The following is a 24429-nucleotide window of genomic DNA, read 5'->3' as shown; positions in this document are numbered from 1 at the left end:
ATATAGTTTTGTTTAAGATTAATCTCAACAAGGCAAATCACCATCTACAAGTTTCCTTTTTCAATATTAGAGAAACAGCCTCTGTACAGATAATTTTCCTTCATGTGATAAATATAAGGGAAAAAAAAATTGGAAACAAGGGAAAGAAACTTAGGGCTGATAAACCGCTGAAAAAAAATATCCCCATTTTTCACAACCTAAAGTTGGCAAGTATGACAAAGGCTTAGTGAAACAACACCTCACCTCTGTTAAATAATACCACACCAATGTGTGGACCAATGTGAAATGCATGCTAGTATTGGACACATCTGTTAGTTCTCACGGATGTCTTAATCCTTCATTGCAAATCAACTGTAAGAATGAAAATGTCATTTTGTGGGCCACAAACAACAATCACATCTCTAGTCCAGATTCTGTGTTTGTAATAATGAATTCAGGCCATACAAAAGTCATTGAATCCTAATGGCAGATTAGCTCATAGTAGAGTGAAATTTGATATTTGTACGAGAAGTTTCGACACAAATCTCAATCATCAGTGCTCTGCATTGTAATTTACATGGTGCAAAGTTCAAAAGCTCAGTGAGGACCATTCCCACCTCTCCAAAAGGTTCTGTACTGAAAGCGGAAGTCAACCCTATGGTATTTTTTAAACGGTATGTGTAAGCAACAGTATAAACCTGGTATTATGCTTAACATTAGATTTTTGGAATAAGGTAAAATAGTATAAATTAGCTTCGTGACATTTCCTCAGTTTTAGCACCCTACATCTGAAGGGAGTACAATTTGTGGTCATGTATATTTTGCAACAAAGTGGCCCTCTGTGGTTAGGATGACTGTATTTTGGTTCAATGAGAATTCAGAGTTTATAACTCAGGGTGGACACATATTCAAGGAAGTCTTGAGTAGTTGCCCAGCCATACTGAGTACTGTCATACTTCCAGGAATAATACGGCCCATAGTGATTTGAATCACATATTGTCAAACTAAAAAAAAAAACTTCTGCCAAAATGTCTTTTTGCATCTAAGAACTAAACAGCAGGCGGTATACCGAACATTGTTATCTCAGTGACTCTTCAGTACTTTAAGGACACATCTTTAGGGCTCTGTGTGACCACCACATTTTATTTCTTTCTGTGTTTCCTAAGGCCAGAAAGTTGAAACAATTTTAGCTTTGAGCCATGTCTATGATCTATTTTTTTCTACAAAATAAAACAATTGATTGAAAATCCCCCAAGACTGATGATTCCGCAATTTGTGTCAGGAGTTATATGAAGGATGAGACTCAAAAGCACTGGGTTGGTTAAAATGTGTGTTTTTTAAATTTGATTTCCAAATATCTGCATAAAGTCTGAAATATATGTTACCTTTAAAAAAAAAAAAACAGACTTAGATAAAAAAGATGCCCACAAATCGATAAATTATTGCTTCAATTATGTGCAGATCATAAATTCATAGTTACATCTCACAAAGCTTGTAAATGTGTTTCTGATGTACCTATCATCAGAATCAATTTTACTGTCATTATCAGTCATTATCAGTAAAATGTACATTCACATCTAGGATTTTGTTTTTTGACACCATTGATGATGGCAGTGTCGTCTGCAAACTTGATCAGTTTTACAAGCTTATGGCTAGAAGAGTAGTTGGAGTATAGAGATAATGAGGCACATCTTTAAATTGTGCCATTTAAATTACGTATTGTAAACCCTGCCTCAACTAATATCCAACACAAACTCTCAGAGCAGACACTCTTCTGCTGGCAACAATTTCTGATTATTATATTTAAGGGGAAAAACACCGTAGAAAGTATTGTCAAGAAACTGGAGAACCATCTATGTATTGCTTCTGCTCAGTATTTTAAGGTATGTAGGTTCAACCACTGATCCTCATAATCTTCATACTTGTGTGTTTATATTATTAAAATGAAAACCAGAGAGCCATAGTAGTGTTATTTACCATTAAAGGCATTAACTCCCATGTGTTTCTCACCCCTTTACTTACTATCATCGTGTAATCCAACCATAGAGGTTTTGTGATCAGAGAAAACTCCACTGGTCTTATAGATGTCTTCCACTAAGCACCCCTTATCCTGAGAGTACCCCCAAGCCCTTTTACAACACTATTCCTTCTCAATGTGAAATGTTGACACAGACTTTATGTAACTGCATATGTTTTCTATTTCCCCTGCCCTCCACTGCTCCGACCCTCCTGTTGCCATCTTCTTTTCCAGTTCCCATTGCATCTGCCTTAATCATGGTCATGCTCTGAATAGCAAAAAGCAAATTTATATTCATGCAATACGCTGTGACACTTTAATAACATGTTATGTTGCACATATGTGCAATATAATAGTCAATATACTATAACACTCAACATGCACAACTACTCAAAGATGAATATAATCTTGTGCAATTCTAGATGGATATTTTATTGTATTGTATTGTATTGTATTGTATTGTATTGTATTGTATTGTATTGTATTGTATTGTATTGTATTGTATTGTATTGTATTGTATTGTATTGTATTCTATTCTATTCTATTCTATTCTATTCTATTCTATATGTTTTTTTGTTAAGTGAAATAAATGGGGTGTGGGAAGGGTGTGGCAGCCTTCTTCTAACCACAACTGTGTTTGGGTAAAAAGCACAGCCAATATAATGAAATTTACTCAGACATGTTGGTAAATGTCCTGACAGACCAGGGCCCACACCCTGCAACACATCTGCCAATTGTCTCTTCCCTGACCAATGAATATTTTATTTTTCTTTTTTTTTTTGCAAATAAAGTAGGACAAATACCCGGTCTTTTTTTCCCCAACCAATCCAACCTTTGAGCTATTGGCGAAGAACAGACGTTTGACCTCAGTGTGGATGAACATAACTGATAAAAAATAACAAGTTTAATAACTAATATCAGACAGCCTGGATAATGTGGATACGGGAAAAGAGTCACGTTAAAATAAACCAAACAATCTTAAGGCCAGCAGGTCATATTCATCATGAACAGGAGGAAAATTATGAATCCTGCTGGATCAAACAAACAAAACAAACAAAAAAAACTCAATGCCTTAGCCACTGCAGAGCTATCATTCCCATGCATTGTGTGAGTGAGTGAGTGAGTGAGTGAGTGAGTGAGTGAGTGAGTGAGTGAGTGAGTGAGTGAGAGCGAGAGCGAGAGCGAGAGCGAGAGCGAGAGAGAGAGAGAGAGAGAGAGAGAGAGAGAGAGAGAGAGAGAGAGAGAGAGAGAGAGACCGTGAGAGCGAGAGGAAATGAAATTAAATGTACTTCCATGGATTGTAATAGAGTATTAAATGAAAAGCCATCATTACAACTCAAAATTCCTCATCAAATCTCTGTTACACTTTATTTATTGTCCTTTTTTCTGGAATCCCTGCTTTTTGACACAAACCTGTTTTTTTTTCTACCGCCTCTAGTGCTTTTTGCATATCACTTTTTACTTTTCATTCGAGGTGACTTTGGGTGAGAGGAAAGGTACACCCTGAATTGCAGCCAAGTGTGGAAGCAATGCACTGAGTAAATAGTTACCCTTCATGCAGACTAAATATGAATCAGAAGAGTGTAATCTAACTCTTATTTTGCCACATACAATTTGCATTCTTGTCTGTATGGATAAAATAAAATACACAATATGCAAAAAAAGAGTCAACGCTACTTGACTCTGTGTGGAAAAAGCAGTTGTCTCCTTTGTTAACTCATGAATTAAAATTTGCTAATCTCATTTTTGCAAAACTGAGTTCATTTTCAATGACCACAACAAAGCTTAAATTTTGCTAGCTTGTGGGTTGTACACAACCAAGATAAGAGTCACACATAGACTAATATCAGAGCTCATTTTTTAAAATAAAATATTTTTCAGCCTCGGATAATAAATAAACCCAATGTATTTTATTTTTTTCTTCTTTCATCTGTGCCACCCGCCGTGGCCAAGTCGAAAGTGGCCTGCTGCCTCGTGATTGGGGACCACTGAGCTAAAGAACTGCAGGCCCACCTTCATGACTCAACAATAAGAAAGAGATTTGGTCAAAATTATATTTATGTTAAAGTTCCAAAGCCAAAATTACTGCTGACCAATGAGAACATAAAAACTAATTTAAAGCACACGGGAGATTTGAAAATTTTCGGTCGGCTTAGAAAGACTGAGAAAGCCCACGGGATGAGAGAAAAATCATGGGTATAACTGTCGACGTTGAATGTACCATGTGTGGTAAGCAGCCACACAGCAAGAGCAACACATGAACGGATTTAATTCATGAATTTTCCCACGTCGGATGGGAAATCTCGCAAAACCTCCCAAGATTAAACGAGACTTCAGTAAACAAATATGGCAAAGAAGCGAGTTTCTTTTTTTTAGCAGGCAAAAATTGGTTGAAGGAATGGAGACAGTGCAAGCACAGACTTTCTGTTGCGCCATGACTGTTTTGATTTTGGATTCCCCACCGCGTTTCCATGCCGCCTCGTCAGCTCACTTTCTGATTGACTGCATGTCACGATCAAAGGACTGCGTGCCTGTTCGTCCTCGGGGTACACCACAAAAAGTCTGAAGTTGGATCAAAAAAGCCCAACTTGTTGAATATCACCGATTTGAGGCCACTCTGCCTTAGGCAATGCAAGTCACAAATAAAGTAATAATTTGAAGAAACTGTGGGAATGATCTTGTATTATATTTTCCCAAAACAAATTTGTATTGAGCCATGGAAATATAGTCCCTCTCCTCTCTTCATGTTTTTTTTTTTTTTATTACTTCTGTTGGACATTAATACAGAGGAAATACTATATATCATTCTGCACACTGGAGCTTAGACTTGGATCTCTGCTTTCACGTTCAACTACTGGATGGGAGAAATTTCTCAGACCTCAATGAACATTTTGGTATAAGATGTGGTCCCACAGTCCCAAGCGCATAATTGAATGACAGTCTATGCAACTTTTCAGTTAATGTTGCCCATTTCTATGAGGACTATGCATTTTCACAGGACTTTATTGTCAAACTGACTGTGGACAGATCTGAAACAAAGCACGATGGATTTGAGCAACAAATGATTGCAGCCGTTTTGGATGGCGAGATTTATGCCTGTTAATCATCACAATGAAACAGTTCCATATTAGTGTTATGTTTGGACTGTCCAGTTTCAGGTTGAATGGGGAAAAATCTGAATATAAACAAGGCCATACGCATCTTTAAGTGCCAATAAACGTCCGCACCAGTCTGGACCGTATCTTCAAGCCTGTTCTTAGAAATATTCTCTCTGCCGTTGTACCGACTAAAATGCCCTACTGAAATCTCATTTCCTGTCCTTTTTCAATTGTTGATCCTTGTGAATAAAATATGAACACTGTCAAATTATAGGCACAGATCGTATACAGTGGAATCCAATCATCAATTTTCAGTACAGCTTGTTCTCATTAGGATCGCAAGTTTCTGGAGCCTATCCCAGTTGACCTCGGATAAGCAGGAAGTCTCAGTACAGAACAAACCGAGTATCAGTTACCTCTAAGGTCGTACAATTTGGAAATTTGGGGGGAAAATATGGGAGTTACACCGAACATTTTCGAATAGCATCATGCAAAACCTCAAATTGTTTACTTTAGTTCAGTTAACAGATCTGGGATTTTTTTTCCATTTGGCTTTTTATCTGTTTCAACAGCAACAACTTAGGCTCGACTCTCTTGTTTTGTTCCTTGTACATTTTACGCATAAATCTGTTTACACTTCGCCATTGAAGTTACGAGTCCATTATTCAGAATGAAGACAGAACAGCGAAAGATACTTCCAGAATTCCAGAACACCTCAGGGATAATCTTGCCCCTTGCCCAGTGTCATAGTATTGTAATGGGTTTATATTGTGTATTTTTGACATGGTTTATCAGATCATAAGTGATGTAAAGAGTCTATTAGCTGCAACCAGTTGGAGTGTTTCATCTAAAAAAAAATCAGATGGGATAGTCTGTCTTCTGAAAATTGCAGTGAACGAACAAGTGCTTTCCAACAAATTACCATTCAGATTTTGAATTAGGCTGTGGAAACATAGAGGTGGTGGTTATTATTATAACATAAATGGTTAGGGTAAGGATAAGCAAGGTATGCAGCACCTTGCCTGTAATGTCAAATCACAATATGACATTTGTGTCAAAGCTTGAGGCTTGGTCTATTTCTATATGCCCCCTTCCCCACCAAAAAAACTGGTCCATTGAACAGGTAACCAAAACTATCATTTTGTGTTTCTTGGCTGCTCTCGCTTTCTGTCACACATGTCTTGCACACACATTTTATAAATATTTTCAACATAGTTTCACAAAGAACCTTAGTGGACAGTTACGAAAAAGGAAGATTTTTTTTCCCCTTTTCGCATTTGTATCTGACTAATAATTCTGCCTTTTTCTTTTGTTAAATTTTTTAATGTTGAACGGTAACTAGTACATTGCTCAGTTACAATTCGGATAATCTTAGTGTTCAGTAGTCTGGCTGGTTGGCACGGTACAGACAAATTGAACTTTGACACTTTTGGTGATGTCACTGGAACCTGTGGGTAATGGACTGGCCTTTCGGGATATGTTGCTGGGATATAGAATGACTATATGGATGGGATATACAATACGTACATGTATAGTAAAGCATGAGGTCTTGTTATTAACTGTTGCCATGGTGGCACACCAGATGCAGAAAATGAACATTTGCCAAGTGCACACTGCTACAGAAAGACAGATCATTATTCATTGCTGCTACATTGCAATAATTACTCAAAATTTCTAAACAGTTAAAAATGATGCTGGGAAAGCATGTTAAAAAAATAATGCAGAAAAAGTGGGGCAACTAAGGGAAACAAGAAAGCAGTCCACAGTCAGAAGTAAGTCAGGAAGGAGCCTGAGGAGGGGTCATGGGATTACATTGTCTCATGGGCGCCTGGGCACAGTTTGTGTTTCATATCCAAATGAGAAGTTGTGCTCACACTTGACAGACTCCAGTAAGATTACTGTTAAAAGTGTAGCTCGTTTGATAAAGGAAAAAAAAATAGTTTTAAAAAAAATGTCAACATTGTACACCGACTAAATCTCGATTTTACGCAGACTTTGGGTTCCAGAATTTGCGAATCGCGTTAACCCTGAAAGCACATGAAAACAGCTTGGCTTGTCTTGAACATGGGGAGATTAATAAACAGGAACTAGATGTGACAGGGACACAGTGGACCAACAAGGACTGAAAGAAAACAGGATGCTGAAAACAAACAAACTGGCTAGACAATGAGGAGCACCTGGACAAGACCCAAAGGGTTTGGGTGCTGATTTGGTAACACATAGGACCAGGATTACATATGTTATTAATCAAAAGGAAATCAAAGACGGATCATGACAGAACAGATTATAATCATGCTAGGTGGTCTCCATTTGCCCATGTGATGCACATCATCCACAAGGGGAGAGCTTGTGCCGATGTCATGCACAGCCTCCAGTGTGACTATTTCTGTTTCCACAATGTCAATAAAATACTCAGACACCCTGATTATGATACAATGGAGAATGCCACGAGGATTGGCCGTGAGAATGGACAACTTGCATCCCACAACGGCGCAAACGCCCCCATTATGCCCCATTCTACCTTTGGTCTAACTACTTTAATCTAGCAGCAAAATAGCTGACTTGCATTCTGCATAACAATAGGGCCCTGAGATTGTACTTCCAGAAAGAGGTCCTATGCACTGAAATTTTCTTTCGGGAAAAAATGCAACATGCCCTGCTAGTGTTTAATCTCAGCCTGACCTCTCCGACCTACTTTCTCTTGTTCGCCTGACCTACATCTGCCAGTAACCTGAAGATCAATTTCAGCCACCAAGGGGTCATCATTACCTCCCCACACCATCTTCTCGCCGCATGGCATGTCCCAGAATTGTTTAAGGACGCAATTTGACGTAAAAAGGTAAACCTGCTTCATTTTGATTGTTTGCTATAATTTTATACATTATGTGAGTGTGTGTGTAACGTGTGTGCGCGTATTGGTGCCTAGCCAATACACACAGAGGTCTGGGAGAAAGATAAACATTAGGATGTTCCTCACAGATTTAGTGAAAATGCAAAAAGATGGAGCCAAAGAAACTTCTGCAATTGGGACTTACACAGTGACAGCATTTAATGTTGCCCAGAATCTGATTTACATGGGAATGTCTGTTCAAGTATACCACAAAACGGGATGTTTAGTAACTTAACTTTGGACTAACTCTTTGGTTACATAATTCCATTAACCAGCCAATATGAAACCACATAAATTCTGACAGTAGCTACTATAGACATAATGTCTCCACATGATCATGTCTTCAAATTGAAGTTGATCTTTCTTCAGATTTTATGGTGTGAAACAGTGAAACACTAGGATTCTCACGAGGGTTTGAAATATTAAGTGTACTTTTCAGAAAGAATTGCATTTTTTGCATCATAGTGAACTCAGCATAGCAGTGATTTTAGATCTGTATTAAATGCCAACTGAAATTGATTGAGTAGATGTAATCTAAAGTGAATCTGTTTTATTTCCGTGACCGCACGCATTCAACCCATCACTGTTATGAACCACCTAACACTGCAACTGACACACAATAAAGCACGAGGCAAATTATGTGGTAATACGGTACTGGTTCACTTGAACCGCAATCCCCACGGTGGCAAGTAATAATCCCAACTGCTTGGATGGTGGGAGTTATGTATTTGATGGACACAGATACTAAAAACTAGAATTACTAAAGACAAATTGGTTATCTATACAGTATATGGAGAAGAACATGGAAAATCTTGCTATTTGAATAATCACAAAGTGGACTTACAAGGTGATTTTAAAGGAAGTTATTATAGGTTATTGCGCATGTTCAATAGGTATTTTGAATGGTTATTGCGTATTTGTAGTGGATAAGTTACGCCTCACCACAGTTCTGAGTTGCAGGATTCGATTAGAAGTAGCAGATGATGTAAAGTTGGCCCAGGAAATCACATGATCTGTGAAGTGGGCAATTGGAGACCGCCTTCCACCACAGATAATAATAATTATGTGTTCATTGCATTGATTTCAACAATGACTACAACGATGCAAGTTTTTGGCATATGTATGAATAAAATATACTGACAGAACCCATCTGCCTTTTCCCTGATCAAATTCACAAAAATTAAGTTGGACTCTCTCTGCCAAAACTGTAGCCAAAAATGTGGTTTCAGCAGGCATAATGTTAAGATGACTTTCTGCCACCTGTCAGATATGCCAGGCACATGTCAAAAGAGCCACCATCTGTATCCCGGATTGCCAAACATGTCACCAAACTCCCAAACAAGCTCAATAAGGCTTTTATGCTGGACTGCAGCTGCGCCGTCTATGAAAATTGAGCCCCTAAAGTTTTATAAATCTGAACCCTTGACACTTTCATAGGAACATAACTGTCACTTTCTGAATTGCCAATTTTTTGCAATACTGTATTATTCATTTCCATTCATTGTCTTCGGTTTGAGTCATGTTGTGAGTGAGTGTTGTGACAAGAAACGTGCTGTGGCAACTCCTTGACAGAAGCTGTGGGGAAGCTTTGCAACATTACACAACACGCAGGGGAAATCTGGTAAACTCAACATCGACTTGGTCGGGACAACTAATCTTAGGTCGAGGCACGGTACTGTATGTCAGATTTCTTTGCGTATGTGGATCAACAATTCATAGTGAAGTAATACTGTACTCTAAAGCAGTGGTCCCCAACCACAACTTTGAAAAGTGACTGGATTCTTCGTTACTTTTGTCTGACTGGCACTTGATACATGTCAAGTTGTTTCAGTCGTACGACTCTAAGATTAAATCCTCAAGATAGAAAAATGAGCAGACGTTTTTGAAAAGGCCGACCGAGGATTCAAAACAAGAGCCTATGCAAAAGATGCAAAAGAAAGATGCATTTTATAGACAATACCAGAAGTCCAATTTGCGGTGAGCGGCTCTCCAATGAGTCAAATTCGCCTTCAAGATTAATTCATCAACAAATATAAGAGCCTTAAGAGTGTCATGTCATGGCTTGGTATTCAATATTTGTGAGAAAAACATGAATTCGCTTCAATTGTGGTAATATTGCGTTGCTACACGAACACCCCTGCCGCCCCATTTTTTATCTGCTGCGAGGGGGATAAAGGATTAGGACCACACCACTATTAAGTTTTCCTTTGACAGATGACCTGGCAGAGTGGTTTTACGAGCAGCGCTCCACTTTCTATCGTCAAGTTGTCTGTATGTTTTCAAAGTATTTATTAAAAAACAGAGTTTGTCGTTACCGCTGAGGCTACCACAAGTGATGATGCAAGTTTAAATTGGAAACAGGAGGGATTTTATTCATCCAAGAATCAGTTTCTATACAGCTTTTTATGTGACAAATTGTTGGCAAGCTAAATCCTAATTTGAGCCTTCGCAGAGCATAAAAGCGTAAAGGAGCGAGGTAATGAATTAAGGATTACGGAAAGACCACACAGCAAATTTCCATTAAACTGATGGATGGCACATGTGCCAAGCAAGAGAGCTGTGTAAAGAGGCTACTGCAAAGATTAAATTGAATTTCGAGTCACAATATGCACAGTATTAGAATGGAGAGAATTCATTTATGTTCTGTAAGGTTGCACTCCATTGATTGCTCATGTATTAAGTTAACCTTTACCCAAGTTGTTTTGATGAGAAACATTGGCATCATATATTTGTTAGCGCGCTTAATATTTCTCTCCGATAAATTGTATTAACCTATATGCAAGTAAATCAGCAAGCACACACACACATGTATGCACAGTCACTCACACCATTTTGAATTTGGCCTATGCTGTCACCGTCTCCAGTGTGTTCATGGAAAATACGAAGACGGAATCCCAATTTGCACAGCTGTGCTTTCATGTGTGTTCTGTGTTTGACGTCACATTGTATGCTTGGGAGTGTAATACTTCTATGCAGTATGGCAAACAGGCTCCTCCAAACCATTAGGTTGGAGAAAAGACTGTAGTTCATGCTTGTGATGAGCCAATTTCCATGAATCATTGGCTTTTTAGGGTCAAATACAATTATGCAATAATGGACAGTGATTCTTTCTTTATCTTTTCATTAGAGGTATGTCATAATGAGAGACAGACTATAATTTATTGCACTTAAGTAAATTTTGGGATAAATTATATTGTAGGGTCAAAATGTTTTAATGCAGCATACTTTTTAGTTTTTTTATGGTATTTACTCAAGTCGTTATTTGAAGGACTAGATTTTACATTTTTATTGAGTTGTTGTGATTTTGTGAGTTGTTGTGATTTAAAATTGTGATTTTAATATATAATTCAGTCTTAAAAATGGTACATTGTACAGATAGATATTTCTCAACATGCCAAGCACCAAAAGTAATGAAATAATAATCTGTATAATAATCTTTTTATTAATTTCAATTAAGACATGTATTAAAACATTTAACAAACAAACAAATAAATGCATTCACAGTTGGGGATCCCCTTTCTTGTTGATGATAGCTTCAAATGTAATTGACAGCAGCATCACGAAAACGTGAAAAGGGTACGAAAAATGGATTGGTACAATGTGTGTGTATGTATGTGTGTATATGTGTGTGTGTGTGTGTGTAATTCTTAAGAACTCAAGCTGATTACATTGATGACTATCCAAAGTGGTTGAGCTGTCCAGAATACAAGAGAGTGCTTGCCTTCAGGCGGTCCACTCAATCAACAGCATGAATTGATCAAATTGCAACTTACACAGCTTTGGTTTGATTTGTTTGACAGAGAATCTCTTTGCCAGCTGCAATCCCACCCTTACTGAGTGTAGAAGTATGCAGCCAAATTACTGTGTGAGATCTCGATCACATTTGCAACCGATCTTTACTATTGTGATGAGTGTCAAATGTGAACACGTGAAGCCTTGAGAACCTGTCGGTTCATTTCAGAAATGTCTGTGGTACTTTTAGTAGTTTTTTTTCCTTGTTATTTAGTACTCTGGCTGAGTCTCCTTCACTGTGGCGAAACAATTTCCAATATAATTTAATATCTTACAAACAATTCAAAATATTGCATTTTAACTTAAAGTATAACTTTCCTGAAAAAATCCACACACCTGTGAATGTTTGTATGGAATCTAAAGAATAATGAAGCACAGTCAAATAGAATTATGTACCCTAAAACTATGGAAATATCAAACACAGCACTCACTTAAAGGATGTGTAAATGTGGCCAAAAATATCTGATTGTGTTCATTTTGCCATGCAGGCCACATAATGAGCTTCAGTTCCCATGACTGCTGTGAGTCATGCCTGGGACAGGAGCGCACTTGCTTGTCCCACCTGTGGAGCTAGCACGAGAAGCTGGCAACAGCTGTGGATGTTGAGCAGGCCTTACGCAGTGGCTGGACGATGGCCAGTGATACATCTTCCAGTGACCACATGTTTGGCTACAGTGGGAAGAGTGAGGTGTTTGTCGTAATTTTACTGTGCCTGTTGAACAATTTGCCAGCACCAACTTGAGTAGCTAGAAGCAAGAAAACTACACCAATACATCTCATTATCAAAATACCGTATTTTCCGCACTATAAGGTGCACCTAAAAACCTCAAATTTTCTCAAAACCCTACAGTGCACCTTATAATCAGGTGCGCCTTATATATGGACCAATATTGAGCCACTACAGCAGGCCTGTCCAAAGTCCGGCCAAATGTAGTATATATCTTATATATGGACAAAGTTTTAAAATAGGCCATTCATTGAAGGTGCACCATATAATCTGGTGCGCCTTATATATGGACAAAGTTTTAAAGTGGGCCATTCATTGAAGGTGCGCCTTATAATCCGGTGCGCCTTATAGTGCGGAAAATACGGTACATACAGTGGAAACTAAGGTTTGAATGCCCAGAGGGGAAAAAATAGTTCTGATGTCAAACAAGACTTCTCCAATTGTCACTTCAACATGGTAAAATTGTCAGGATAAGCTTTACAAGTGTTTTCAGATTTCAGTGTTTTAGGCTACGTTTATATGGTGACGATCTGAACAGAAGATGCAAGTGCCGTCTTATTCCCATTATTCCGCCTTCAGAGAAGTGTTTATCAGAGAAAACCTGTACAGTTACGCAAGAGTGTATGGAATTCTATTGTATATGTATGCCAGGCAGCCAAGTAGTGCTGGGATTTTACTTCATCATGACTGTGCGCATTTGTAAAATCTCCCTTTGTCACTGAGCTGTGCAAACCCTAAATAATGGCGACTAGCGAACACTTTTCAAAAGTTTGCAAAAAATGTTAGAAGGACTCCCGAATGTTGTCAGACATGTTTGTTTCCTTTGTTGAACTGGCACCTTTGAGATGTAAACGCGAGTTTGGGGCCGTGTATATAATGGCAGAGCGTATTCAGGTTTTCCACTCTGGAGGGTGGTTTAAAAAATTTGCGTCACCGTTTAAGAAGCCATCCCATGTGCCCTGATGATCTACTGAAGAACCATTGTTGATTGAGGCTTTCATTACAACGATGATTCGCCGTGTATTTCACTATCAGCGTGTATTTAAATGTCGTTCTCCCGTCATTTATAAACCCGCGAAATAGTGAACAGGTGAAGCGCAAAGTGGCGAGGGATCGCTGTACATTCAATAAACGTCCCAAGCTACAGTATGTGGTTTTTATCAGAGACTAATAATTTTTGCTGATTTGTTCGTCTCCCAAAAGTAAATAAATGTTATGATTCTGTTTTTGCTGTTTGTTGATTCCAAAGACTAAATCATGTATATTATACGTAAAAGTAATGAAGACGTCAATGTTCCATAATATGCCTCCTTTAGTAACCCTTGTTATTTCGGAAAGTTTGTGTTTCTTTCTTCTGGCTAAGACACGAACATACACACGCATGCACACACACACTGCCATATAATGTTGACTAGCTGTCTTTTTTTAATGAGATCTCTCACTTGTACATGAATGCGGAGAATTTATCACTACAGTACATGTCAGAGTGGGCTACTTCTAACTTAAATATCCTTAAATGATGGATTGTGGCTGTGCTCCACCACCAAAATTATTTCAATGAAGCTGTTATAGTCTCATTTGGAGTTTGTCTTCACATGCAAATTATCAGTAATGACATTGATTTGAAGCATATGTTGGCTTTAACTTGTATCCATTGCACACGAGTTACAGGATTTTTTTTTTTCACTTTTAAAATAAACATTGGTTCCTTTTGCTGCAGAGCTGAGAGATGTATTCTATGAGGGGGGGATGTTTTTAAATAATATAAAAACGAAGTGATCAATGCAATATTTTAGACTGTACAAAAAGAAACACAAGGGCTTGGCAAAGCCACATAAGATGCAGGAAAGCTAACAGAGCAAACTACACGCAGGTGAAAGTCATAAGCAGACAGCTTAGAGGCATACAAGAGACTATTGTTGCACAACAAAACTGGAAAGAATCAGGGATATTACCACTGCTGTAAGTGTTGCTTGTGCATGGGTGCCTAGCAGAGCTTTAACTTTGCATTTACAGCTTGATGGTTGTTTTTGTTCATCTGTATCTGGGCAGATGTCCCACTCCCACACACAAAGTTTTGTCAGAATGATGGATATTAGCTGATGTCAATGCATGAAGAGGTGCTTGTGACAGCAGAGTTTCATTGCTGACTCAGATTCTGATGTCAATAGGTGTGTTTTGTTGTGGATTGTTGCTCAGGACCAAAATGACTTGATGTTGTAAATCAACACTTTTTGTTTTACTTCCTAAAAAGGGTGTTTATGTCGATGGTAAAACATAGAGCCAGCTGGATATAAACCACATCATTCATCACACTTTCAAATTAAGGGTGGGGTCGGTATCAAACCCAGTATTAGTAGAGAAATGAAACTTGAGATGCAATCCTTTTGAAAAGAAAAGAAAAAAAAAGATTTGGATTCCACTACTCCTATTAGTAAATGATGGCAAATGTAGTCTGCTTAGAATATGATGTATCATACATTTTGGTGAATCAATAATAAACATTAACTAAAAAATAACTGACAAATACATACAGACATATACTAGTATGTGCCTGTTTCATTTAATACGATACAATACGATACAACTTTATTTTGGGAGCTTAAGATCAGGGGATGCTTTGAGAATAATTGTCAATTTTGGCTATGTGAAGCCCTTTGAGACTGTTTGTGATTTAGGGCTATACAAATAAACTTGACTTGACTTGACTTGACTTGATTTACATAGTGCATTTCACATTGAGCAATGGGACAACCGCAAAGACAGTGAAAAGAGTAAATTGAAACACAATTAAGTCCACAGAGCACCAACTACACACACACATGCTTGCACAATTGAACCATGTTGCGCAATATATATAAACCTGCCTTGCCTTGTCTATGAGAGCTGGACTGTCTATTAAAGTTAGGCTTATTATTGTTTATTAATATTATTTATTCATATTTATATCAAGTTAAAAAAAAGGAAAAAAATCATACATGTAAACAATGCATTTCAGTTATGTTTTGATGTTATTTGAACCCCCCCCAAAAATTGCGAGAAAGTCATGTGCAGGTGCAAAGTAGCAACTTGATAGAAGATCTAGTATATTCTGCATATTTGACTATTTCTTTCTCAAAGTTATCGTGTTGGTTTATCTGCTAAAATAGGACCAAATAATTTACTTTAATGTCCACCCTTGGTGGAAGTCTGCACTCTACATCATGCTTTGGTTTATAATACTGGACTGCAATATTTATGTGGGTTGTAAGTAAGTCCTTCAAATTTGGTGGAGGACTGTTTATATGTTATTTGTATCCTCCAGCTGTCTATGACAAAATTTAACGGTCTTTCACTTTTTTTTTCTGAATTCTCTTCCCTATAACCTAGTATTGTGTTATATTGACCATACAAGACAGCAACATATAAATACTATGTCTAAGTGAGACATTGTGGTTGTGCTCCTTTACCTAAATCACTTAAATGAAGCTGCTAAAGTACAGTACAGGAAATTTTAATTTCCACATTTATATTCATGACACTAATTTGAGGATCATTTCTGCAAATTACTCAGTATATATACCCAAGATGCAAAGATTTATATTGTGAACTGAAATTATCCATCCATTATCTGAACCGTTTCTCACAAGGATCGCAGACACGCAGGAGCCTATCCCAGCTGACTTAGCAGCCAGAGGACACCCTGAATTGGTTGCCAGCCAACTGCAGGACACACAGACATTTAGAGTGGTCAATTGGCCTACTATGCATGTTTTTGGAATGTGCGGGGAAATGAGCAACAAAACCCATGTAGGCACAGGATGAACATGCAAACTTCACACAGGTAGGCTGGAGTCGGAATCAAACCCCGCACTTCTGAACTGTGAGGTGATGTGCTAACCAGTGTTTACCGTGCCGGCGTGAACTGAATTAATTTATTTCTAAAATTACTGTCTACTGGAAGATGCATTTTTATTGTGTTTTTATTTATTTATGTTCAGGGCGGTGGAGTCTATCCAAGCTGTATTTAGGCAAAAAGGAGACAGCATTCTGGACGGGTCGCAGGGCCCATTTTGAGATAGATGGGTGAGTCACACAGTGAGTGGGAATTGAATCTACGTTGCCTATACGAGCGAATGCAACACGAGTGACATATTGATAATAATGACAATAATTAGATATTCCGCCAAAACTGGTATTCACGGAAACTTTATTTACCCGACTGTAAATGGACTACTCTTATATCACGCTTTGTCTAGACCACTACTGTCAAACCTAAGGCCCGGGGCCAGATCTGGCCTGCCTCATCATTTTACGTGGCCCTTGAAAGGAAATGATGTCTGTCAACTTCCAGGTTTCTCACTAAAATCTGTACTTAAATGTTTGTCGTGTGTGATAAATAACTGATATTTTGAACATTTTTTTACCATATATTGAACAATAATTGAACAAATTGCTATCTGATTTCAAAACTAGTAATTGATCATTTTTTGTGGAATATGTGATGATATGATAAGACGATTAAACATTTATTTGGTTTCACTGTCATAACATATTGTCTAGGTTTGTTTAGATCCACTTTGGTGAAACTGGCCTTTCCACTCTGCAACTCAGCCAGGACATGCCTTACCTCCCCTTGTGTCCTGTTCAGCTGTATCTTATTTCATGATTTGTGTGTGGTTTGTTATTTTTCTCCCATCTGTGTCATGTAAACATACCATATGTTGTGTGTCCTTGTGTGCCACTTTCCTTGTCAGCTATTGCATTATGCCGCCGTCCGTCATCCTCAAATCAAAACAAAAAAAATCCATACATATTAGTATGTTTATCCATTGTATATACTGTATTTTAGTGGCTTGGATTTTACATCCCAGTAGAGTTAGGGCATGTAACAACATTGATGTGAAAGTACCGGTATTACGGAAAAACTTGATGAACTCATGAAATTCCAGCAGTATATTTTGTCCTACCCACCATCAACCTGTGTGGGGGTTTAATTTGTCACAGAAGCTGGGAAAGACCAGTTTGGGTATAAAGTGTAAGGGCATTGACATTTCCCTCTTTTCTCCTACAGGATCATCTGTGACAAGTAATGGAAAACAATGATAGGAGTCATAATAAAATTCATGAACTGGTCAAAATTGCAATGCACGCGTGTTGGACACTGTGAGGTATTGTGTGAATATGCAGTCATGTGTCTCATTTTAAGCTTTGTCGTGAGGTTTGTGGAATACGTTGAGGTCTTGCAGTTATAGGGCAGCTCGTTATTCTTGCAGAGACAGTTGAATTATTTCCATACACAATTTCGCACTTATTGTTCGTATGTCACTTTAATTTAAAGCTGCCGTTCTTTGCGCAATCCATGTAGACTGCCTTCACAGTCTATTTATGTGTGTGGTCCAACTTGAGGCCTGCATAGGCACCCTCACTGCAAGAAGTTCTTGTACTAGCCTCAGATTTTGCAGCGTGGCGGTGAGTTGATGGGTCGTTTTTCCACACTTTTGTTGCAGATCTGATAAACCACATAATTAGGATATGTAAAGCCAAGAACAAAATGTTCATAAGTCAGGCATTTTGGGTTCTGTGTTGCTAAATTATATGTCTTGATATTTATTATTTGAAACTTCTGAAATGTCAGCAGTCATTATCAATTAAAGTTCAGATGCTAAAAAAATAATAATCCAGCATCCACAATTATTATTTATTTGCTGGTTTTACTAGTGGATCAGGATGGCAGTGATGGTGAACCAACATGGTAGACCAGCATGGGAATGCTGCTGGACCAGCATCAGATTTCGGTGAAAGTTGCATAGGTCTCAAAGAAATCACGATCTGTGGAGCTGAATGACTTCGGTCCAGTCGCGCTGACTTCACACGTGATGAAGTCTCTGGAGCGATTGCTGCTTCAACACCTCAGGCCTCAGGTTCAACATGCTCTCGATCCTCTCCAATTTGCATATCAGGAGAAGGTGAGGGCATCGATCATGGACTACCTGATGGGCAGACCTCAGTATGTGCCCATAGGAGGCTGTAGGTCATGCTCAGTGAGGAACAGTGCTCTGTGACTTCCAGTACAACTCTGAGTTCTGCAATGTGCAGATGTTTGCGGACCAGACTGCGATTGTTGGCTGTATTGGGGAGATCGCAGTACAACGCAGTATTTTTTTTGGTCAGATTCAGACGAATCTGACTCGTTCTTGAAATTTTCCAGCGTCAATACTGACAGAAGGTAAATAAATGAATAAATATATCCAAGGCCTTGATGTCAAATAAGAAAGCAGGTGGGGCTGATGTACTCCGCTCTGGATCAAATCTCTAGAATATAATATTTTTGCGAACTGAGTCATTATGTCATCAATGGAACAGTCTCCCCTCTGGCTCCATCTATCTGTTCTTAATGTCATCCGTCATCTTCCAACAACCAGGAAGTACTTTTCCATCCAACAAATTGATGAGAATTGATGCCATTCTATTTTCCATATTGTCTGACCCAGACGATCTGACCTGGAAAACTGCTTTACTCTTCTGAGTATACAAGTGGATTTGAAAGGCTTCATTGTTTGCCAATTGACTCCATGTGTTGGGCTCTTGCTGCTAGGGTTTGTCTGTAGTGTTTTATATATACAATTATATATATACATAAATACATATATATATATATTTTATAATTATGAATTATTTTATTTTTATTTGTATTTATTGCACTGAGAGGGTGAGAGCAGTGTGCTATTGCGCATGTGCACAGCTTAGAGGGAACAATGCTCAGGAGAAAATCAAAACCTGGCCTGCACTGCAGGGACAAGTCAAACGGCACCGTTTGAGGAAGAGCTACAAATCGAGGTAGCAACACTGAAGCAGATGCGTCTTATCACATTTGGGGCTCCATACAAAGATAAAGATACAGTCACAAAAAGTAGTCTTTGCACAATACCGCTCTGGGGCCAAAGGGCCTTAAGAAAACAGTCACACCCATCTTTAGTGATGAGAACAAGAATCCCTGTGACAGACTGAGCCCACCCTATAAGGGCCAAAGTATTGACACAACCCAGTCAGTACTTTCGTCAATCAAGAGAGTATTTTTTTCCCCGTACCTGCATCAGTTTGCCCCAGTACACAAAGCAAGGTCTATATATGGAATTATTGGATGAATCTGACATGAAAAAACATGAAAGACTTGGCTTTAGTAACATCTGTGAATTGTGAGCCAGGCCTTTTCTTCCAATATCAGTGACCACTGACTTTACAAGTACTCTTCTGAATGAATTAATGAACGGATGAATGAACGAACGAACGAATGAATGAATGAATGACAAATTCCCACAGACACGTCCTAGAGATAGATATAATCTTGGAAAGTGAGGAGCAGTGACTCCCTAATTTGTTCCATTTTCACATTCTGTAGGTGTGGTCTGGTACACCAAAACATTTGTTCTTGATATTATCTCGTATTAATATAATATTCTGTGTTCCAGCTGTCAAAGGTAGTCTGAGTGAACTCAAATGACATAATACAAAATCACACAAACTAACAATTTTTCCAGATTTACGAACCTTGTCTGAGAATAATGGATTCTGTCTAGACAAGGCAGTGAAATAGCAACTACAGAGGCTGTTCTGTTTTATTGGCTTTGCAGCCATTTGTTCTGGTTATTTTGGCCTGAGTGTGTCTCATGGGAGGATGGATACACCTGTTCAGAGAGTGTTAATGTGCATGTGGTTAGAGAAGTGATTTTAGCACTTTGTACTTTGTCTTTCATGTGTTTTTGAGCTCACTTTATATTGTAAACAGCGAATAAGTGCCTGGGTCAGATAGCTGAGGTTTTCAGCAAGGTTTTTATTTCAGTCTCTTTGCATCAGGCTTAAGTCTTGTTCATTAGAAGTACCGTATTTTCCGCAGTATAAGGCGCACCTAAAAACCCCCAATTTTCTCAAAAGCTGACAGTGCGCCTTATAATAAGGTGCGCCTTATATATGGACCAATATTGAGCCACTGCAGTAGGCGTGTCCAAAGTCCGGCCCGCGGGCCAAATGTATATATCTTATATATGGACAAAGTTTGAAAATGAGCCATTCATTGAAGGTGCGCCTTATAATCCGGTGCGCCTTATATATGGACAAAGTTTTAAAATGGGCCATTCATTGAAGGTGCGCCTTATAATCCGGTGCGCCTTATAGTGTGGAAAATCCGGTACATAATGCCTTTACTTGTAGTTGGTGCTTTGAAGGTATCTTGCAAACTGTTTTTTTAGCTTAATTTGATCACAATGATAGGGATTTCTAGCAACACACCAAATTTGTAGTTTAAGAATAACTTGCTATCCGGGGTGCTTTGAGGGCCTTAACAGGTGGTAAAGCTCAAGTGAAAAACCATTTGCTGTCTGCTGCAGTGTGTGTCTCATAGGAGTCAGGCATTCAACTTTTAAATGTAGTATGTTAACATAGCATACATTGTGGCTGTACATGATTGACATGTTTGCATTTTCAAATCCAGATACTACGAGGCACAATTTTCTCATACTTCAGCATGGAGGGTGGCTGTTTTCTCTCTTACAACTTTCTCTTCCAAAGCTCACATTTCCAATTAGCGCTTTTTAAGATATACGTAATGGATGACAGACCAACTGTGTTTGATTAATTTTCTGTATCGCTTACCTCCACAAAATACATTCAGCTAACAATACAACAATTGTATGACGAAGTCGTATCAAAATATGAAAGAAAAGCAATTTACACACATGCTGTTATTGTAGTTGGAGTTTGCATCACTATCATAATACGCAGCGCTTAAATTTGAAAAGTAGTTTTGTTTTTGCTCATCCGTGAATACAAAAATGTTGACCGAAAAGAAATGTTGCAATTCAGATTTTCATGCCAGAGGCTTTAATTTGTTTCTTTGAGTGCTGACATGTTATAAGCAGAACACTACAGTGAACTCATGGCAACAGAGAAACCTTGACAAAGCAAAAAAATCCCCTTGACTACTGTGATGAATTCACAAATTGCAGCCTCTTACAGCAGCGGCTCGGCTCCATCGTTATAATCTTTTTCTTGTGTACGAAAAAGGGAAGATTATTCAATTGCGAAATAATAAGACATTTATAATCAGTTTTCCATTGCAGAGGCATGTTAACACATTCAGTATTTTGAATAAGGGGCTTTCAAGGTCACACACATTTTTATATTTGATGAGTAAATAACAAAGGGCACTTTTATGAAAACCATTCCAAACCCACTGGATCTCATGATCAATCCAAACTGCTTTGGAAACGTGTAGTATTTTTGTATCATAGGAGATTTTATTTTATAGTGTACTGTACTGAAGACAACTGGATTACGTTTTTGAAGGTGCCACCCGTTCAGCACATACCACGTTAAGGATACAATGATTATGTTCACATCCCAACTTCCCACACTGTGACAGTGTGAATGGTAAAAAAGTGACTTTGCCGAACCAAGACCTGTGTGACAGAACGCTCAGGTCAGGCAAATAAACTAAAACAAAAAAACAAAAAACAAAGAAATGCTGTTTTTGATTATTTTGGCTAACAAAAACTGTGATATCACTGTGGCAATAAAAAGGATTTATGTATTATTTTTGTCAGCAATGTCAAAACGAGACTAAAATATAGTGTGGCTTGCAGTCATAATAGGTGCAAAATACTGCTGAGGTGATGACAATTATACTCCATTATCTCTAAGAATCATGAGTTTCAAACCAGGGTCATTTGTTCCAGTCAGACAGTTCTGTGGGAAACAAAAGTGGGTGGCGAATGATGAAATGAGAAACTGAAACTGAGCAACAAAATTTTCTCATTGAAATTGTATTACTAACAATTTCAAGTTTATGCTCAAAATGATGTCATCAAAAGAAAAAAAAAAGAGGTCAGAGTTTAAAATCTCAGCTCCGGCCTTCTTGTGTGGAGTTGAAATGCTCTCCCTTTGCTTTAAGGGCTTTCTTCCGGTTCCTTCGACTTACTCCAACCTTCCAAACATACGCGTGCAAGATGAGTTGTGAATTTGAGTTTGAGAGCAATTCGTTGATGCCCAGTCCAGGTGGTATGTCGCCTCTTGCCCAGTGTTTGCTTAGATACTTTAGGCTGCAGCCCACCCATAACAATAGAAAGTAGAAGTGCTATAGAAAATGGATGAAGAACCTGCTAAAGCTAACAATATAAACTTTTTAAAACGTATGTCTTAAGTTGCTAGCATGGCATTGGCGTTTTCAATACTTGTTGGTTTGTTGTAAATGTGATTGAGAGACATCATTAGCAGGACTGCAGATTTTGGAAGTGTGTGTGAGTGTGTGTGTGTGCAGGGGGGGGTAAGATTGTAGATCTAATCTTTACTTTACATGACTCAGGATTGACAGAGTTCATAATAAAATTACTTTAATACTTCCAAAATGTCAACGGTGTTCTGCATTTTCACTTCACAGAGTACATACATTCAAACTATAAAAATATTCTGAACAATTACAAATAGAAAGATGACTCTTAGGAACATGACGCTTAGGAACACAGCAATGGCAATTTGAATTTAATGGCATATGTATTGTGTCATCTATTGAGCAATATGCATGGGGAATACCATTACTACATGGCTAAACACCTTTTTTTTCCTTGACATGAGTCTGTGTCTAAAGCAACACACTGGTGTGTTTCTTGGCACCATCAATGTGAATACAACTCTCTTCCTCAACTCTGGCATTTGTCCCAGAAACATATGTAGCATATGGCCGCCATAATACTGGAGCTAAGGAGCAGAGTTTACCAAAGAGAGATGGATGAAAGGGAACTTACTAAATATGAAAACATTCTAAAATATCCTGTGATCACAACAACACTTGACAGAACTGAAGATTACAGTAAAAGTGAAACTGTGTGATCCTTTTTGGCCTGTGCACATATTCAAAGTGCTGTGGATGTACATGCTCCAAATGAATGTTGAAACTGACAGTTATTGTTCCACTGAGGATAGCTAACACCACTATGTGTGAATACCTCACGTGAAATGACGCAAAGCCACAAGCTCAATGACAACATTTTAAACACACCTCTGAAGAGTGCAAAACACGTCACTTGGAAAAACCTCATTTTCTTATTTTTTCTAGAAGGTCTTATTTTGAGTTTAGAATGGTTGTAACAAATCCAGGATAAATAATGCTTGTCATTGAGCTCCGCTTGATGGATTTAAAGTCAAGTGGTGAGTCAAGATACATCTGTCATGTTTGTTAACTTCAGTGGATTAAATTTGTTCAAATAACAACTACTGTAAAACCACGGAAACCTCAAAAGTCAAACAGTTTGTTCAAGATGCTGGCTAACTTCCAATTAATTTGAATTTCTGATGCATTTCCCCCCAAAGGAAACGGTGTAGTTGTATGTAAGTAGGTAGGTATGTAAGTGTCAATTTCAATTCAATTATTTCCAAAGTTAGATGTTGTATAGTTGTTGTCACACACTTATCTTAAAACATTGTGTGCAGGTGTTGCTCATACCTTGTTGGAGATGGAGGAAGAATGTCCAACATGGAGGCAAGCATGACAGAGGTAGGGAGGCAATAGCAGGCAGGCAAGGAGAGGCAATGACAGCCAAGCAAGGAGAGAGAGGGGGGTGGCAGCCAATCCAAATTGTAAGCTTGAAACAGTAAAAAACGATATCACTACTATCTTCTTGGCTAACTGAGACTGACTGAGGCAGACTGCCATGTGGGAGGAGCCATCTTTACCTGATGAGGTGCCTGTTCAGGTGACTGACCAGGTGACCAAAGGCTGTGTCAAAATAAAAGTCCTTGGCCCAAGGCCAGCAAATTTTAACCAAAGTTCAAAATAAAAGTGCAGACAATCCTAACCAAAATTAAAGTGTAAGGAAACCAAATTGGCTCCAACATATCTGGCACTTATAAGCGACCATGTGTGGCTATAACAAAACGGCCAATTTTCAATACA

The 24429-nt window shown here is 38.3% G+C and overlaps 1 protein-coding gene across 1 annotated transcript in view; it reads right to left on the bottom strand.

Annotated features, from left to right (window-relative positions):
• The window catches only part of zhx2a (zinc fingers and homeoboxes 2a), an 83905-nt gene extending 59714 nt beyond the window's left edge, over nt 1-24191 (bottom strand). The window contains exon 1 of the mRNA XM_088387161.1: nt 23980-24191. The gene's annotated coding sequence lies outside the window, so the exon portion shown is untranslated. The remainder of the gene's footprint in view (nt 1-23979) is intronic.
• Between the last annotated feature and the right edge of the window lie 238 nt (nt 24192-24429).

This window comes from Syngnathus floridae, chromosome 10 (assembly GCF_059516105.1).
Source record: "Syngnathus floridae isolate MCC-2025c chromosome 10, RoL_Sflo_1.0, whole genome shotgun sequence".
Classification (NCBI taxonomy): Eukaryota; Metazoa; Chordata; class Actinopteri; order Syngnathiformes; family Syngnathidae; genus Syngnathus; species Syngnathus floridae.
Note: the sequence above shows the minus strand (reverse complement) of the source record. Positions and strands in the feature narration are given on the sequence as shown.